Source organism: Triticum aestivum, chromosome 1B (genome assembly GCF_018294505.1).
Source record: "Triticum aestivum cultivar Chinese Spring chromosome 1B, IWGSC CS RefSeq v2.1, whole genome shotgun sequence".
NCBI lineage: Eukaryota > Viridiplantae > Streptophyta > Magnoliopsida > Poales > Poaceae > Triticum > Triticum aestivum.
In genome coordinates this window covers 523,344,026-523,363,392 of record NC_057795.1, presented here as the reverse complement: position 1 = coordinate 523,363,392, position 19,367 = coordinate 523,344,026, and the positions used below count along the sequence as shown (strand labels likewise).

At 44.2% G+C, this 19,367-nt stretch overlaps 6 non-coding genes across 6 annotated transcripts; all 6 read left to right on the top strand.

The window, feature by feature from the left end:
• The first annotated feature begins 6,778 nt into the window (after positions 1-6,778).
• LOC123152388 (small nucleolar RNA U31b) lies at positions 6,779-6,868 on the top strand. Its single transcript, XR_006476157.1, has one exon. It is a non-coding gene; the product is annotated as a small nucleolar RNA U31b (small nucleolar RNA).
• A 57-nt stretch (positions 6,869-6,925) lies between these two features.
• Positions 6,926-7,003, top strand: LOC123152490 (small nucleolar RNA snoR117). The gene has a single exon (XR_006476213.1). It is a non-coding gene; the product is annotated as a small nucleolar RNA snoR117 (small nucleolar RNA).
• A 949-nt stretch (positions 7,004-7,952) lies between these two features.
• Positions 7,953-8,051, top strand: LOC123151016 (small nucleolar RNA Z103). The gene has a single exon (XR_006475454.1). It is a non-coding gene; the product is annotated as a small nucleolar RNA Z103 (small nucleolar RNA).
• A 762-nt stretch (positions 8,052-8,813) lies between these two features.
• LOC123152497 (small nucleolar RNA snoR135) lies at positions 8,814-8,958 on the top strand. The gene has a single exon (XR_006476215.1). It is a non-coding gene; the product is annotated as a small nucleolar RNA snoR135 (small nucleolar RNA).
• Positions 8,959-9,049: 91 nt separating this feature from the next.
• Positions 9,050-9,141, top strand: LOC123150808 (small nucleolar RNA SNORD96 family). The gene has a single exon (XR_006475362.1). It is a non-coding gene; the product is annotated as a small nucleolar RNA SNORD96 family (small nucleolar RNA).
• A 201-nt stretch (positions 9,142-9,342) lies between these two features.
• LOC123152143 (small nucleolar RNA snoR109) lies at positions 9,343-9,427 on the top strand. The gene has a single exon (XR_006476046.1). It is a non-coding gene; the product is annotated as a small nucleolar RNA snoR109 (small nucleolar RNA).
• Positions 9,428-19,367: the final 9,940 nt, after the last annotated feature.

The window sequence follows — 19,367 nt, the reverse complement described above, 5'->3', positions numbered from 1 at the left end:
GAAGAAGAAAATGAAACTATGAAAACAAAAGTCTTCACGCTCCAAATTCCTCGCATGAATATCGAAGTCTTCAAGGTCACACCAATTTCTTCTCTTTCAAAGTCTTCAGGATTACCAAAGTCTTCAGCCGAAGACATTCACTTTTAGGGGTCGACTTTCACTGTAAATATCAACCTCCTCATTGACTTATAGAGCCTGTGTACACTCACAAACATATTAGTCCCTTAACCTATAAGTCTTCAATACACCAAAATCACTAAGGGGCACTAGATGCACTTACACTAACCATAGACATGTGTTGTCATTTGATGAACGGGATCACATCATTAGGAGAATGATGTGATGGACAAGACCCACACGTTAGCTTAGCATCATGATCGTTACAGTTTCATTGCTATTGATTTCTTCATGACTTATACATGTTCCTTAGACTATGAGATTATGCAACTCTCGAATACCGGAGGAACACTTTGTGTGCTATCAAATGTCACAACATAAAAGGGTGATTATATAGGTGCTCTATAGGTGTCTCTGAAGGTGTTTGTTGGGTTGGCATAGATCAAGATTAGGATTTGTCACTCCGTGTTTCGGAGAGGTATCTCTGGGCCCTCTCGGTAATGCTCATCACTATAAGCCTTGAAAGCAATGTGACTAATGAGTTAGTTGCGGGATGAGGTATTATGGAACGAGTAAAGAGACTTGCCGGTAACAAGATTTAACTAGGTATGATGATACCGACGATCGAATCTCGGGCAAGTAACATACCGATGACAAAGGGAACAACGTATGTCGTTATGCGGTTTGACCGATAAAGATCTTCGTAGAATATGTAGGAACCAATATGAGCATCCAGGTTCTACTATTGGTTATTGACCGGAAGCGAGTCTCGGTCATGTCTACATAGTTCTCAAACCCGTAGGGTCCGCACGCTTAACGTTCGATGACGATCGGTATTATGAGTTTATGTGTTTTGATGTACCGACGGTTGTTTGGAGTCCCGAATGTGATCACGGACATGATGAGGAGTCTCAAAATGGTCGAGACATAAAGATTAATATATTGGAAGGCTATGTTTGGACAATGGAAAGGTTTCGAGTGGTTCGGGCATTTGTCCGAAGTAGCGGGAGGTTATCGGAACCCCCCGGGGAGTTAATGGGCCTTAATGGGCCATGGTGGAAGAGAGGAGTAGGCGACTAAGGTGGGGGCATGCCCCCCCAAGCCCAATCTGAATTGGGAAGGGGGCCGGGGCCCCTTTCCTTCTCTCTCCCTCCCTCTTCCTTCTTCTCCTACTCCAACTAGGGAAAGGGGGAAACCTGCTCCTACTGGGAGTAGGACTCCCCCCCTTGGGCGCGCCATAGAGAGGGACGGCCCTCCCCTCCTCCACTCCTTTATATACGGGGGAGGGGGCACCCCATAGACACACAAGTTGATCTTTAGTCGTGTGCGGTGCCCCCCTCCACAGTTTTCCACCTCGGTCATATCGTCATAGTGCTTAGGCGAAGCCCTGCGCCGGTAACTTCATCATCACCGTTACCACACCGTCATACTGACGGAACTCTCCCTCGGCCTCAGCTGGATCTAGAGTTCGAGGGACGTCCCCGAGCTGAACGTGTGCAGATCGCGGAGGTGCCGTGCGTTCGGTACTTGATCTGTTGGACCGCGAAGACATTGGACTACATCAACCGCGTTACTTAACGCTTCCGCTTTCGGTCTACGAGGGTACATGGACACACTCTCCCCTCTCGTTGCTATGCATCTCCTAGATAGATCTTGCGTGATCGTAGGATTTTTTTTAAATTACTGTGTTCCCCAACACAAAAAGGCCTTGAGCAACAAATTTTATTGTTGTTCATTTTTGTAGAACTGACTTTTCTGCTGAAGTACATGCTATCGATGGCCATCCAGTTACTATAGACCTGAATTTTCAGCTGAAGTACACCTATCGAACAGAGCAAAAAATAAAATTCGGAAATAAGCAAGAGTCCCGAGAGTCGAAACAGGACCTGCCAATTAGGTATTCAACTATTTGGCCACTGAGCCAGGTGCAGGAGTATGAACATTGTGGCACAAACAAATTAGACATTTTGTGACTTTTCCTATCCCTCCCAGCTACACACGGAGCGTACGTCCCCGTTGTCCGTGCACTGCACGTCGCTGCCGCTCGCAGCATGCAAATAGTGGCACACAACACCCCTCGCGAGCCCCGCAAAAAAAACACCTGTGAGGATGCTTTTTTCGAGAGTACACCAAAGCGTACCTTAGCTTTGTAGAAGGCAGAGAATATTCACAAGAGATTACAAAGTGAAGATCACAACAAACTTGTGTCTAAGCCTCATCACACTCCACTCCTGAACCTAACGCGATTACTCAATAAATTGTTGAACTCCTTTAGCTCCTGCCATAGCCCATAGCTTTAGTTCTTCGAATATAATCTCAGTCGTTCCCCCTTCATTGAGAATCCTAGATCCACCAAACACCCTGCCATTCCTTTGCTTCCAAAGACACCAACAAATGAGAGCTATGAGCGTGTCAAATCCTTTCCTCTTAGACTTGACAACTTGCTTCCTCCCCGTGGCCCACCACTCCTCCAACCTTGCGTGCTGCGTAGGTAGCATTGCCAAGTTGATTCTTGCCCTGGAGAAGCACTGGAACCAGACTTGCCTTGCGAACACGCATTGTAGTAGAATATGATCAACATTATCCTCCTCTTGATTGCACAGGTAGCAAGGAGAAGTCCTATCTTGTAGCCCATGCCTGAATCTCCTGTCCGAAGTCCACAACATGTATTGCACTGCTAGCCACATGTAGATTTTGCATGCTAGTGGCGCTTCATTCTTCCAGATGGCAGAGGATAGCTGAAACCTGATTCCTCCTTCACAAAGCATCCTATACGCCGAAACAGCAGAATAGTCCCCTTGTGTTGTCCATGCCCAAACAGGTTTATCCTCAATGGCGGCAATGGGGTGCACCTCCATCAGAACTTCCCACAAATTAATGAACTACGCCAGTCCATCAGTGTCCATGTCGCCCACGATATCATTAGTCCAAGTGTGCGAAGCTAAGCCCTCATGAACAGATCTCCTATTGGCAACTTGAGTCCTCACCTTGGTTGCAACCAGGGGGGAGATTTCCTCAACCCTATATCCTCTGATCCACCTGTCTTTCTAGAACAATATCCTTTTTCCATCGCCTATCTGCCAGTGAACTAGGCTCGCAAACGTCTCCATGGCTCTCTTGTCCGTTGTCAGCTGTAGCCCCTGCCCAGGTCTAGCTGCATCCGTTCTTCGGAGCCATTCCCATCTCAATCTAAGGGCAATGCCTTGTTTTTGCAGATCTATCACACCTAAACCACCAAGGAATTTAGGCCAACATACTCGTCTCCAAGAAACTACACACTTGCCTCCCTGGATCTCCTCTGTGCCTGCCCGAAAGAATGCCTTGCAGCCACTATCGATCCTATCCAGTGCCCATTTGGGACCTTCAGCAACAATAAGGTGATGTGTGGCTCGGGCTCTCATAACTTGGTTCACCAAAATGAGTCGACCTGGCCTCGTGACCATCCCTCGCTGCCAACCAGGCAGAATTTTGAGCGTGGCGTCAACCATGGGCTGCCACTCCAAACGAGTCAGCTGCTTGATGCTGAGTTGGAGTCCCAAATATTTGCAAGGAAAATGCCCAAGTTTCCATGGCAGAGCACTTTGGATCAGCTCCTCATCGTCCTCATCTCCTCTAATAGGATGGAAGAGGATTTAGCAAAATTTACCCTCAACCCAGATGCCATGCCAAATATGCCAAGAATCTCTCTCACAAATAAGATGTCAGTAGCGGTCGGCTTAAGGAACATCACTACATCATCCGCATATAAGGAGAGCCTCTGCATTGGCCCACATCCATTTATTCTGCTCAAGACTTGCTCGTCATGTGCTTTCTTCATGATCGCGGTGAGTACATCCATTGCAATGACGAATAGCAATGGAGACAGAGAGTCACCTTGTCGCAGACCACAAACGTGCATGAATTTCTTGCCAGCACAACCATTCACCACTACTCGAGAGCTAGCAGATGACAGCAGCGTTGTGAGCCAAGATAGCCAAACCTCCGAGAACCCTTTTGCCCTTAGCACCTCAAACAAGAACGACCAAGACAATGAATCAAATGCTCGCGATATGTCCAATTTGAGCAGAACTCCCTTCGCCTTCCTTTGGTGTAATCTTCTTGCCATTTGCCTAACAAGAAGAAAGTTGTCATGCAATGCTCTTCCTTTTATAAATGCTGACTGATTTATGTGTACCAACTCCCCCATGCGTGGCCTCAGCCTAGTGGTCATTAGCTTTGACGCCATCTTCGGTAGGCTGTGTACCAGGCTGATTGGTCTGAAGTCCTGAATATGGCAAGCCTCCGGGGATTTTGGTATTAATGTGATAAGCGCCTGATTAAGCCTTCCAAAACCCCTCCCATTGTTCAGGAATAATTTTTGGAGGGCTGCGATAACATCCCTCTTCACAATATCCCAAGCCATTTGGAAGAAAATTCCAATGTATCCATCCGGTCCTGGAGCTCGATCTGAAGGGAGTTCCTTAACTACTGCCCAGATTTCCTCCTCACTGAATGGGAGATCAAGCTCCGATAGATCCATAGGCTCTATGTCCAGTGCTTCCAGATTTAAGGAGTGCTAGTGCGTCAGGAGAGATGGGGATTTTTAGAGAGATTGATGACTGTGTTACGTAATTTTAACATACAATGAGGACTTTCTTGCAAATGTTCCTGTAACATGAAAGTGCCTGCCCTACTTGGCGTGACACACAGGTGTTTCGGACTGATTTGTATGGAATTGTTCCCGCAAAGCAAATTTAGTGGCTGATTTGAGTCAGTTTGCAAGTTTTTGTAGGAAAATGTACACACAACTATATATGTAATTAACTCTTTTCAATAGCTAAAAAAATCGTCCTTTTCCAATTCCCCTCAAGGTCTACAAAAACATTTTGGTGGACCATGGATTCCCTGCTAGTTGTTTTCATGGTTTCTTTTCATTTTGGTGTTCATTGAATTTGCTCTATATGAAACACTTGATTTTCTACGGGCTGTCTTCATGTTTTAGCCATTTAGTTTTTGTGGTTCGTCTTGTTTTTGTTTCTTGCAAGTTTGAAGATTCAAATTGGCAGGACAAAATATCATGGGGTCGACGTGCTGCTTGGTATAGAGATTTGTTTGATAAGTTTATTGCTGGCTAGGTTTTTCTGACTCAATTGGTGGTGATAGTCCTTCAAGTTTATGTACTTGTTGAGTTATTTCGATTGAATCGGATTTTAGTTTAGTCTGGGTTGCCAAACCTCAAGCACCGCGACGAGACATCGCAGCTATGACACCGACGGGAAGCTACGAAGGAGAACCAGGCAAGGCTGGCGTCGTGGAAGATCACCGAACGGACCACCTGCTACCCGTCATCGTACACCACAGGGCCCCGACACCGCAACTTCGACTTCAAAGCAACAAACCAGCCGAGGCCATCCCACGAACATGCCGGAGAAAAGCCGACTACCTCAACCAAAGCCGCGTCTCCTACATCGTTCCCTGTGGCACCGTTGCCACATAAGCCTCAACGCTAACTTCATCACCTCCCACTGGCCCCGCTTGCCGATGCCCAGCTACAAAGATGAAGCCCTCAATTGATGAACTTTATCTCAAAATTGATGAACCTTTTAAAAAATCAATGAATTTTTTCCATATTTTTGATATTTATTTCAGAATTAGTGAACTTTTTCAAATTGGATGAATGTTTTTCAAATTGATGATTTTTTTTCCAAAATTGATGATTTTTTTTCAAAATCGATGAACTTTTTTTCAAAAAATCAATGAACTGTCTTTCAAAAGTTGATGTTTTTTAAATTCAGTGAACTTTTCAAAACTGATGAACTTTTTCCAAAAGCTGTGAACTTTTTGTAAAAAAAACTTGTTACAGATTTCCAAATTGATAAACTTACATCAAATTCATTTTTTCTTATTGAATGAACATTTTTACATATTAGCATTTTTGAAGTTATTTTTTTTGAGTTCATGAACTTTTTTAAAATTAATAGGAAAACCGCAACCAGTTTTTTTTTAAAGACAGGGTTTTCCGCAAGTGCTGGCAAGGAAAAAAAAAGGCTAGCGAACAACCCACGTAGATAGATCGGGCGAGTGATGGGCCACGGTCCATTAGGGGTGCGCGTGAGAACAAAAACCAGGAGGAGGTCCAAAAACAAACAGACACGACATGCAGGGCCGGAACCAACGATCTGGGCCTCCAGATCAGCCCACACGCTCCCCGCCCAGCGCGGCTTCTAGACCTGCCCGGCTCGCCTTTATAAGCGCACGAGACGTCCCCTCAGCAAACCCTGCCTGGCCGCGCCGCCTCTCCCTGCAGCCGCTCCTTCCCTTCCCTTGTCACATCTCGGTTTGTCATGCCGGGCGAAGTTCGTCGGAACAAATTTGCGCATCTTTCTTTCTTCTTTTGTTTTTGCTGCCTTGTTTTTGAACCAGTCTTGCTTCCGTCCTCGCTTGTTTGCGTCGCCTCTTCTTTCGGCTGCGAGAGCAAATCCACTCTCGGCGGCCTTGTTCTGGAGGCGCAGATCGACCGCTGCGCCGCGGGGGGCGAGATGCATCACCCCGGCCGCCATCTCCGGCCGGGGCGTTCTCCCCTGCAGCACGCACATCTGTAGCGCAACTCTGCATTCAATAGTCGACTTTTGGTGTGGATCTCTGATTTTCCCTGAATCCCCATCTTGCTGATGTGACCGCGGAGCGTGATGACATGGATTTTTGTCGCCCCAGTCTTAGGATCCGGCTCGCCGGACCTGTGCTGATTGACATACGTTATCTAATCTGACTCTGCTTTAAGACCATTCAGCTAGCTGGATCTCGCTGTCTCGATCTTTCTTTCTTTGGGGGCCTGTGATTTTAACAATTTGTCCGTACCATCTGATACATCTGATGATTCAAATTTGCTAATGCGTCTCTGAGGCCCTTCAATTCGACTTCTGTTCTTTTTTATCTTGTTTCTTGGTCTCTAGTGTCCAGGCAACAAATTAGAGTCTCTGATGCGCTGATTTCCATAGCGACTTCGGTGCTGTACGTTGCCGAGAGCGATGCCCGAACAGGTTATCATGCGTGCGCCGTCCCGCGTACGGCGTGCGCATCCACTTGTTCGACAGTCTTTGGTCATGCTGATGTTTGGGTTCTTTGGGCTTTTTGGTCATGCTGATCGTGTGCGATGAACAAATGCATTTATTTACATCAATGATACACAGAAACTTATTCCTTTCTTTCTGTCGCCATTTGAAAATGGATTTCTCCTCCTGGTTTTAGTCACACACGTTTTTTCCACCTAGGAAGGATGCCCCTACGATCATTCCATGCTCTGCCTTCGCCCGAGTGGCGTGCAGCAGAACAGAATCTTTGAAACTTTTTTATCATACCTAAAAACTGCAGAAGCGTTTACTACGAGTCTGAAGTGGACATCAGTTTTGAAACTGCGAAGTGGACATCAGTTTTGAGTTTTCACCTGGAACATCACCGAAGAATCACATTGGAGTAATAGAGGATGAGTCCGACTCACCTATTGCCATAGCTCCCCTTGGAGAGCCAACCCTGGCAACCTCGCTCGTTCCTTACAACTGTCAACGCTTTTGCAAATATACACAGTCGGACATAAAAATAAGGGCCTGTTTGGTTCCAATAAGTCATCTGATTTATAAGTCATGACTTAAAACCAGTGACTTATAAGTCATGCTTGTTTGGTTGTCACCTGACTTATAAGTCACCTGACACACCTTTCTACACCAATCAACATCATGCAGATGGTGGGACCCACGCAAAAGGGGTGACTTATAAGTTTTAAGTCGGGTCTGTTTGGCAAAATAAGTTACTTTTTTCACTTTTCAACTTGCCTAAGACAATGTTGGTCTGAAATTTAAATGGATGTGAGGACCCTTTCCCCAAATGATCGACTCTGATTATACTGTGCGCAACTGTAATCCTTTATCAGAGGATTCCAAGCCAGAAGTCTGGTCCATCTTGCTTTATTTATTTATTTTTATCTTTTAGATTTGTGTTTGTTTCATTTATCAGAAGTTGAATGGACATGAGGATCCTTATCAGAGGGTTCCAAGCCAGAAATCTGATCCAATTGTTTGTCTTTTATTTTTCTTTGCTTGTACAGAATTGTTTACTTGTTTTCATTCTTTGTTCTTTTTGCATAAAATTTGAGGAGGATCTGTGCCCAATGGAATAATGCGTCCTTGTCCAATATGGCAGACACAGATATTTACTCCCATGTATTGATGTATCAAAGGGGTGAGAGAATACTGAAGCAATGGCTTGTCTGGCAATGTAGCACAGCGATTGATAAGCTCGTCATTCTAGGTTGTTGTTAGTGGTTAATGCTTGAGGTCACAGCTCTGTAGTGGTAATTGAGTTTAGGTGTACTGATGCTTGGTTTACTGATTATGTAGCTATTTTATATAATTGAGTTTATATTAACAGTAGGAAAGAGCTTTACCTTTTAAAGTTGCAAGCGTCAGTAACCAATATTTATCTATAGTGATGCTCATTTATCATCTGCTAGATTATAATGAGTAAAGTCAATGTGCCAGTTATATCTTTGTTTTTCTAAATTATGCATCATTCTGAAGTATGGTGTGTATCTGCTTAACGAACTTTTATGTATGTGTTCTGCTATAACAATTTGGTGAAAGTGGGCTGTTTTCTTTTATGTATTGCTTCTGATTTTATCTGCTCTGCATATGAATTTGTATGCTTCTTTATTCTTTCCTGCCTTTGCAGGATAAATGTGTATCGGTTAAATGCTTTTTGTTGTGCATTTCTTGCCGAAAGTTTTCCTTGCTATAGTAATTTGAGGAAAGTGGGCAGTTGGGCTGAGCTTGATAATCTCTTTTGCCAACAATCATTTTCCTCTCATTATTCTTAAAATGCAAAGGGCACAAAATAGATGTTTTGTGCTGGTCCAGACCTGATCTGTGTTAAACTTTGGAGACCTAATATTGTTCATGCTTGGCTGGTGATGAAAAAACTTTTAATCATACCATCTTTCGGGACTGATTGGTCGCTATGCGTCCATGCTGTCATTCTGCAATTCTGAGGCCAAACTGAACACTGTTTTAGTGTTGTAGTTTCAATCAGTATTATTTCTTTCCTTCTTTTCATTATGCACTGGGTTCCAAGTAGCTTACATTTCTGCAATCTGATGGAGATACATTTTTGCAATCTGATGGAGATGCATTTGCCTAGAAGGCTGCATTGTACCAAGGCTAGGGTTCTTTGTACCCTTGTTTTGCTTGCCAGATTTGGCTGTAGTCAAACTAACAAGGAAGGAAATCTGGTCGGCCTGCCCGCTTCAATGGGCAACCCGCTTACCAACCTTCCTACATGTCTTGTAATCATATGGCTGGTCTTTGCAATTTTTTGTATCTTAATAGTTAGATTGGCACAATGTGCATCATTCTGCCACTCAGTTCGACGCAATCCATCTCGTTCTCTATTGTCTCTCGTTCTCTACTCTACTTGAAACACGTTATCAGCACATAGCTCTACCGAGAGCAATCTAGCCGGGACAACGACGGTTATGCGCCACCACGGCCCTCTGAAGCTACCGCGGATCACACGAAGATCGATTAGATCCAGCGCGAGATGCGTTTTTGATGCCGCACTCGGCCTTGTGCAGCACAAAGCCATGGCGATCTGATCGGCAATGACGAGTTTGCGTACAGAATGGAATTAATCAATCAAGCTGTTTCCCATTCACGACGTGATTCCGTTTTGTCTTCTTGTGATCGATCCAACCAAGCGGTTACTACCAGAACGAGCGTGCGGCCACGGCGATCTCACTCGTACATGCCTTCTTCACGGCAAGACGTAGGAGCGTGGGAGACGATATGAGGCGGCGCACCCGGCCGCTCACAGAAAAGACGAGATGCATCCGCATGCATCCGTGCAAGAAATTGAGTTGAAGAAACCAACATGTTGTCTTTTGTGATTATTATCATAGATCTAATCATGTGTCTTCTGTTCATCTTATGTACATATGAATCGTCCGTTCCGGATAGCCAATGAATTCATCCATGCAAGAATCGGGGAGAAATTCTTCAACGGAGATGGCGTAAATACCACTTTGGCAGGTATGGCATCAATTCCAGCCCCTGGTGGTGGAAGCCTTCGGCCGGCGCTCAATCACCGGGCATCAGCGGAATTCGACATAGCGCCCTCCAGCGTGTGGAGCGGCGACGCATATACCGCAGCATGACAGCTTCTCAAGACGGCCCCAGGCGGCAGCGTGCATCCCCGCACACGCACTTGGTCCAGAGGCAGCAACATCTGACGCGTGACGTTGGGCTCGGTGCAAGGCGCCCTCCGGTGCAGCGCGACCGTTGACCCTGGCAAGGTGGTCTTCACCGGCACATGTGGCTGGCGGCGTTTTTTCGCATGCAGCCTGTGAGGCAGCGGTGGCCATCAACTGGCACGCGACGCCGCAGCCCTCCACTAGCGAGGGCATAGCCAGCGTGGAGGCACCCCACGCGGCGCCCTCCAGTGCATGGCCGCGTCACCGAAGTACGGAACGACGGCGCCATGCCGTGTGCGGCCCACGGATTCTCTTGGCTGGCGTCCAGTCGGAGAGTGGCAGCGGCGACCAACGCAGCCCTCGGCTCGCACCCGTGCAGCGCGACGGTGCCAAGCGGTGTTACCTGCGCTCCCGACGACGTCCTCTCCTTTGGCGGCTGATGCTTGGTGGCTCGGACCTGGAGAAGCTACCAACGCGGCGCTCCTCCTACCGGTTGCGGGGTGAATCACCCGGTGCCCGGCCCGACGGCTCCCAACAAGTTGCTTGACGTGGAGTATGACACTGCCCCGTCCTCCATGCAGTGTGGCCATGGATTCGTCCATTCCCAGCTTGAAGGCGGCGCACGACCACGCGCGGCTCCGGCGAGGCCAACGGCCAGGCCGCTGGCGGCGGTTACCGAAATCAGTGGTCCAGGCAAATATTTGCACATCCTTCAGTTTCTGGGATTTTGCAAATTAGCCCTGTTAATAGTGCTATTTACTAGCATTAATCTGTTTTAGACCATGTTATTTTCAGTATTTGTTTTCAATACTGTGTTTCTGTTGAGTACCTTGTATTCCAGAACATGTTGAGATTATACGTCCACTATTTGCAATTGAGATTTTTTTATCTCTTGCAAAGATAAATTCAGTACCTTTACACTACTGATTTGCGATTGAGAATTTTCTTCTCTCGCAAAACAATCTCATTATGATTGAGATTAATTTTTCTCTCAAAATATTAATTCACTTTGCTGAATTATCTTGCAATTTGATACAACATCATCTCATTTAATTTGAGGTCTATACAATTCAAGTTCTCACTTGAATATCATTACTATTCATTACAATGGTAGTGTATGACTTCAAACCCTCAACTGGACACCATCAAGCTGTCACGAGACCCTATGAGCATGGAGAGCGTGATGGTTGAATATGCATCAACCAACATGTTTGGAGACTATACATTTAGTCCCTTAGTCTCCTTAGTGATCTATTTATTTATGTCCATTTATGATGTTCTAATAAGAACATGATTATTGTTGTCATCATATATTGTATATCACAATATCTTGTATCAGCACTTTGATACAAATTCATTTGTATGTATTGTATATATCCGACAGTGATTTTCTTGAGAATCTTCATATCTATATATAGGTTTCTACGAGAGTCAATCTAATGAAAAATGATATGTGCCTTGTGGGCATATGCACCACAAACTCTATACTCAAGGAACTCCGAGAAAGGAGATATTTTAAAATCGCTAGATGCGATGAGGTATTTGTTGGCTCAACTCGAGTCAAATTTTTACTATCCCTGTGGGTACTCGAGTAACATTAGGATGCTTCATTGCTTTCCAAGTTTAACTTGTACCCTACTAAGCTATAGAGATATTTCTTAAAACAGTTTCCATAGTGAAACTTATGATGACAACAAAGAGAAATAACTTCTCTTTACCATATGCAACGGATATGGCAAGCACATTGTGTATGTATCATCTGGATTGTACTACACATATTACAAAACCCGTAGCACATGTTGCACCCAAGATAGTTTTCCAAAATATCTTGTACATGACAAACTTGGCATACACGCGTTGGTCATAAAGACATTGGGTTGAAACTGAAACTATCAGCAATTCTAATAGTTCATGATTATTATGATGCTAAATTCTAACAATATTTGGATTTTATGTGCACTACATGTGACACAGGGAAGCTAATTTTAAGGCTCACGCACCTTAAAGTCTATGCTGAACCACTCAGACTCCTTGAATGCATCAAGTTGAGGTAAGTGACTCTTCCCATCCATTGACTAGACTATTCAGGTGTTCCATGGTTCTAAAAGACATCTACATAATTGTCTTAAGTGTGTGCTTTATTCACACGAAACCATTGGCTCATTATCCTGACATCGATTTTAAGAAAATCGAATGGATAACATTGCAAAATTCTCCTTGAGTGCCTTCTCTATGGCCCTTGGATTGAAGTTTAGCAATTTGTCCTAATGTCTAGACTCAAGATGGTTTGGTAGAATCCTATATCCAAAGAATTAAGCTCATTGCATTATCTTTACTTTGGAATTGCAACTTACCAACTTTACGTTGGAGTCATGTAGTTTTACACGCTCATGACCAAACTGCATAATATTATTCCCCTCTATCTTTGATACGTGGAAATACACCAAGTGTTTCCCATCTGCGGTAATTCGGTTCCTTACCGATATCACCACCCGACATACATCATTGGCCCCTCAACATATAGTTGGGATCTATGTGAGGAGTAACCGTATTTCCGTCAATACCTCAAGCCCCTCGCGTGGGGAGTTATTCAAGGCCAGTATGTTGATTCAATGAGGATATTTCCAGGCATTAGGGGGAGTATTCAAGTACCATGAAGAATGCCAGGAAATTAGTGGAATGTTCAACACATTTCTGCCTCAAATCCACGTATTCAAAGATCTGAACCATGCGTTCACAAAATATGCAACACATTACAAATAACCTGCCAGATTCATTTACTGACTATAAAGGTGTCACACAATCCTACAATCCTGCAAAAGTACGCCTGAAAGAGTGGAGGTACCAACAAAATCCACTCCAGTCCCCGTTCAAAGCAACATGGGGAGATGTATGGCAAAAGTACATCAGGATTCAGCTTCTCGCAAGCAAGGATATAAAGGCCTGTGAATCAGCAAATGCAAGTCAACTTAACGTTGACAGACACCTAATGGGTAGTATACACCCAGTGGACGGGAAACCTCCACCAACCCAGGTCATAGTGCACACAATGACCGGGACATCGGAATTCCCGACTTAATCGCATTGGGAAATCGCGAGCAGTCACCATGGGTAACGATATTTCATCAACTCTATATTGATATATAGATTCTAGAGAAACATATAACTGGAAATCTACAATTGTCGACATACATTTCTCAACTAGATTGCAAAACCTTTCACATGATTCAGGTCCAAAGACCATGGTCATGGCAAAGTGTGAACAACACTCGGACTGAACTCAAGCAAAGGGTATAATCTATGTAGAAATAATCTTGCTCGATAATGGGAAGGTATTCATAAGCAATACATACACCAGTTTTCTTCTGGAAACAGGATTGAGAACAACAAGGTGGTGAAACAGGGAGCAAGTATTGTAGCACAAGGGTTCACGCAGATACCCAACTATTCTCCAGAGGTGGAATCTCTTTCCGATAACTTATATCATTGGCAGTACAAAATCATCTATCTCTGTAGTTGATAGATGTAGTGATTACATATCCATGTGGATCACTAGATTCAGACATATATGATTGATTTCTGATGGAATCTCAATTCTGAATCGAAATACAAAATGAAACATACATTGTGTAAAACTAGTAAGTCATTATACGACTTATTGTGGTCGATACATATGGTACAACCGACGTAGTGAGTTCCTTATACAAAAGGATTACTCCTGCAAAGATGATTATACATGTTTGTATGTCTGCAATGACGACACATGTAATCATCTAATGACGGAGTTTAAATGAAGGATTTGGGTAAACCAAAGCACCGCTCGTTACTACAACTTGAGCACCTTCATTCATACATTATGGTATACTATGTTGTCTATGTCCAAAATATATTGGAAAAATTCATTATGGACAAATATTATCCATCCATAACTCTCATGGTAGTTCATTCTCTAAACGTAGAGAAAGATCTATTTAGACCAAGAGATGATGGAAACGAGATATTGGGACTCAACGTTCCATAATGCCATCGGATCCACCAAACACAATTGGTTGGTACTCAAGAATATCTTTCGATATCTCCAAAGGCATCAAACATATTGTCCTGGTTTTTCAGTTTCACAGAAATGTGAACACCGATATCATTGGATACATCGATCAGATCTCCATTATGTCAGATTGTAGACAAGTTTAGTATTCCTACTAGGTGTGGTAGCCCTCTCATGAAGAGTCTTCGAAACAGACCTCATGGCTACATTCACCAACCATTATCTCAACGATAATGTTTCCTGTGTTGCCCGGATGCAAACATGTTACATAATAAGCAATATCACTATATTGCATATCTTGCAAGTCAAATCATGCGACTGATTTGTTCAGCGGGTCTCTACCAACTTCTATGTTTTGGTATGTGACGGCTTTGAATTTTGCAAGAATCAGGGGGAGTATCTTCCTGAATTGTTCCCGTTCAATGCATCATATTATACTATCTTTTCCCTTCATGAGTTTACTTTACAGGTTCTCATAAAGGTTTTTAATGAGGTAATATCAACATGAGATCATATGTCATACTTTCTGTTTTCCCCACCGGGTTTTTTGGAAATATATATATATATGACATATTTATTGTCCTCTAAACTCTATGAGTTTTCTCGTATTGAGTTAAAAGAGACAATGACCATTATATGTTGTACCATTTTCTCCTTATTTTCCCCACAGGGTTTGAAGGAGTTTTAGCAACATATCAAACTCCTATCTCCTCATATTTTTCCCACAGGGTTTTTGGAGGAGCTTTTTCAAGATGATGATACTTACACTAACAAGCATGGATTAGGGGGAGTGTTAGAATTTAATTAATCCTATTAATCCCTACTTTTCCTAACCGAGGCGGTTGCCTCATGTCCCTTCGGACGCACCCTTCAGGGGCTATATATATGTGTAATCTCATCATCAATGAAAACAACTGTTCACTTTACATCTTTGTCTATCGTTTTCTACTCGAAACAGATCCAACAACCGGTGCAGTGAGGCCATGACCATCACCCATTGCACCCTCGGAGATAAACCTCCTCTAGCATGCCAGTCACAGACCGCGCCAACCACACTCCCATCGTCTACTCGTAGCTGCCTCCGCCGCTTCACCGCACATATGGCCCACCAACTTGACCTCTTGGGTTGCCACCGTGAGCCGGGAGAGTGTTGCCTCTTCACACCAGATTCGTATGTTGAAGGTGGGGGAGTGTGTGGGCTGGTGACGGCTGGGTTTCACCATGCCACCCCCGAGAGTGGCACAAGTGGCTCTAGTTTTTTCCCCTTTGCTTGCACTACTAACTGATCGTAATCTTGAACAAGGTGCAAGAAGAATGGTACTAAAAAATGTGGGAATATTATCACAAGAACTGAGATGACATGTAATTGATTGTAATTTTGAAGTGAGGTATCATGTGATGTTATAGAATAGAAATGTTTTCATTGAGTCTATACTAATGTTTTTTTAATGAAATGTGAATGATTGATTCAGGAAGAAGAATTCATTTTGACAAACCAAAAGGCTTCCTATAACATTTCTATCCTTTAAATTTCTACAAAATTATGTAGACCAAAAGAAACAAAGTGTTATATTTTCTCTTTGTATAACCAAAATGGACAGCCAAATGGTTAGCAAGACACATTCCAAGACTCATGAGATGATTGTTAGCGCAGGAGTACATTGGGACATCGGGAGGAAGTGAAGCCTCGTACCAAAATGTGATCTCATGGGAAAGTGAGCATGTAATTCATTTATATTGATTTTGTTGAAAAAGAACCTAAAAATGTTCCTTGACTTGAATAAAAGTTGGAGTTGTGTTGTATAAGTGAGCCACAAGATTGGCGCAATCACCAAAAGTTGTTGCCCCTTCAGTCCAAAAGTAGCTGTAATTTGACAGTAACCTAGGGAAGTTACCAAAGATAGTTGTTGAGGCTTTCGAAGTAGAGGGGATCTCGGATGATCGCACCTGTCCCCCAGCTCCTCAAATATGCAAATCCATACAATCTCATGCAGCATAGTTCAACTAGATCACACACATAGCATATGTGGAGTTCATTATACTTAATCTGCTCCTAAATATAAATCTTTTAAAGATTTCAATATGGACTACATATGGATGTATATAGTGTAGATTCACTCATTTGCTCCGTACATAGTTCATATTGTAATCTCTTAAAAGACTTATATTTAAGAACAGAGAGAGTACATGTTGCTACTTGTGAGTTGCGTTGGGATTTCCTTGAAGAGTAGAGGATGATGTAATACAGTAGAGATAAGTATTCCCTCAGTTATGAAATCAAGGTTATCAATCTAAAAAGAGAATGAAGTAACACTATGTAAACAACACCTGCACACAAACAACAAATACTTGCAACCAACGCGTAAAGGGGTCGTTAATCCCTCAACGGTCACGAGCAAGATCAAAATGTATAGAATTTGATAAATAGATCTACAAAACTATAAAATAAAATAAATAAAAGAAAATTGCAGGAAAGTATTTTTAGAATTTTTATATGATAAAAGATAGACCCGCGTGCCATAGTTTTCACTAGAGGCCTCTCTCGAGAAAATAATATATGATGGGTAAACAAATTACTGTTGAGCAATTGATAGAAAAAACAAATAATTATGACAATATCCAAGACAATGATCGTACATAGGCATCACGTCTAAGATTAGTAAACCGAAACGATTCTGCATCTACTACTATTACTACACACATTGACAACTATTTAACATGCATCTAGTGTATTAAGTTCATGGAAAATGAAGTAATGCATTAAGCAAGATGACATGATGTAGACAAGATAAATTCACATATGAATAAACCCCATCCTTTTACCCTTAATGGCAATGATACATACATGTCATGTCCCTTTCTGATAGGATCGAGCACCAAAGATCAAACCCATCACAAAACACCTCTTCCCATGGCAAGATTAATCAATCTAGTTGGCCAAACCAAACAAATAAATCGGAGAAGAAATACGAGGCTATATTAATCATGCATAAAAGAGTTGAGAGAAAACTCAAATAATATTCATGGATAGATCTTATCGTAAACTCACAATTCATCGGATCTCAATAAACACACCTGTCACAACCCTAGTTAGCATTGCACTTGGACTAGCTAGATTGTTGCATCATGTTTAAATTTTCGTTAAACTTGAAATGGGGATCAACAAACTCTAGCACCCCCCCTGAAATTACCAGTTTCAATTAAAAATGATTTTAATGAACCCAAAATGCCCTTCACAAAATTCATCATTTTTGAATTGGTCTAGAACCTGTGCCAAAAATGGTGCACATTTTTCTAGGACACTCTCGATTTTTGAATTAATCCATAAAGTATTTACATTTGGGCATTTAAATCCTATAAATATTTTTAAATATCCAAATAATTTTGGAAATGCTTGAGGGCTGTTGGAAATAATTTTAAAGTGCCCACAAATATTTTCAGCATTTTACAAAGTGGTTTGGTATTTTTACTAACTCAAAACCAAGAGCAAAAAAGAAAAACAGAAACTAAAATAGAAAAGCATAGGGAGAGGGAGAAAGACCCAGGCCACTTACCTCACTGGGCCGGCCCACCTGGCCCGCGCCAATCATCCCAACCTCTGCCAGTAGGCAGAGGCAGGACAGAGCGCGCGCGCCCGAGAACGCCACGCCACGTTCCTACTCGCCTACTTCACCTTTGGCCACCGTGACGCCTCGAAGCCCCTTCGTGGTGCTGTCCTGAGCCCCCTGACACCTTACTCTCCCCCGCTCTTGCCCTCGCTCTCTAGACGCCATGGCCGACGCGCTTGCGAGCTCACCGCTGACGCACGCATAGCCACCACCTCCCCTCATCTCCTTGCCGTGTCCCCGAGCTTCCCCGTTGTCCGCTATGTCGTCCCGACCAAGCCCCGAGCGCTCGCACGCCCCGGAGCAGCTTCCCCGACCTCGCCCTCGCTGTTCGGCCACCGGAGACGCCCCTCGCCGCCCCAACCACTCTAGTTCTCCCCCGAGCTCGCCGTCTGCACTATCATGATCGTCGTGAGCCACTAACCGTCCTCCCTCCTCTCCGTTCTCTCTGTCGCACGCCATAACCACCACGCCGCTCGCACCCGAATGCGCCGCCGACTGCGCTCAACGCCGACACGACCCCGACGATGAAATGGCCCGGCCGTCATGTCTAACACACTCACTGCACTGCGTAGGCTCTCCCAAGCGCTTTAGCTCACCCGCTCATGCACCGCATGTAACACCCCGGATGTAACTTTCCATCTTTGTATCTCCAATTCTTGCCATTTTCGGCTATGTGATATGATATTTCCTCCGTGGTTGGGTTTTGTCTTTTGTTTTGCATTTTATTAATGTCATGCATATCATATCATGTCATCATGTGCATCTCAGTTGTATACGTGTTCGTCTCATGCATCCGAACATTTTCCCCGTTGTCTGTTTCGCAATCCGACACTCACACATGCACCGGCGCATCCCTCTTGTCTCTTTTTGTGTGTAGGTGTTAAACGTTCTCGGAATGGACCGAGCCTTGCCAAGTGGCCCTGGTATAGCACCCGTAGACCACCTGTCAAGTTTCGGGTCATTTGGAGCTCGTCTGATACTCCAACGGTTAACCACATAACCGCAAAGGCCTCTTTTGAGTTGCAGCCCAACAACCCACCAAAACAGCCCAATAACCCATCTAAGTCACTTCCATGCTCTCCGTCGTTGGATCACGATCGTGTGGGCGAAAACCGCACTCCATTTGGAGTCTCGTAGCTCCTTCTACCTATAAAAACACCCCCTTCCCCGAAATCCCGGATCATTTCCTACCCTAACCCTAGCCCCGCTCCTCTCCGCGCGCCGGACACCGTCCGCCGGCGCCGAACAATGTTCGCGCCGCCGCACCCAACCAACCAGGGGCTGCCACATGGGCAGCCCGCGCCCACATCGCCGCCGCCTCCCGCGCAGGCCCGCCGGGCACAAGCGGGGCCCTCCCGGCCCACGCGCCCGGGCCGCACCC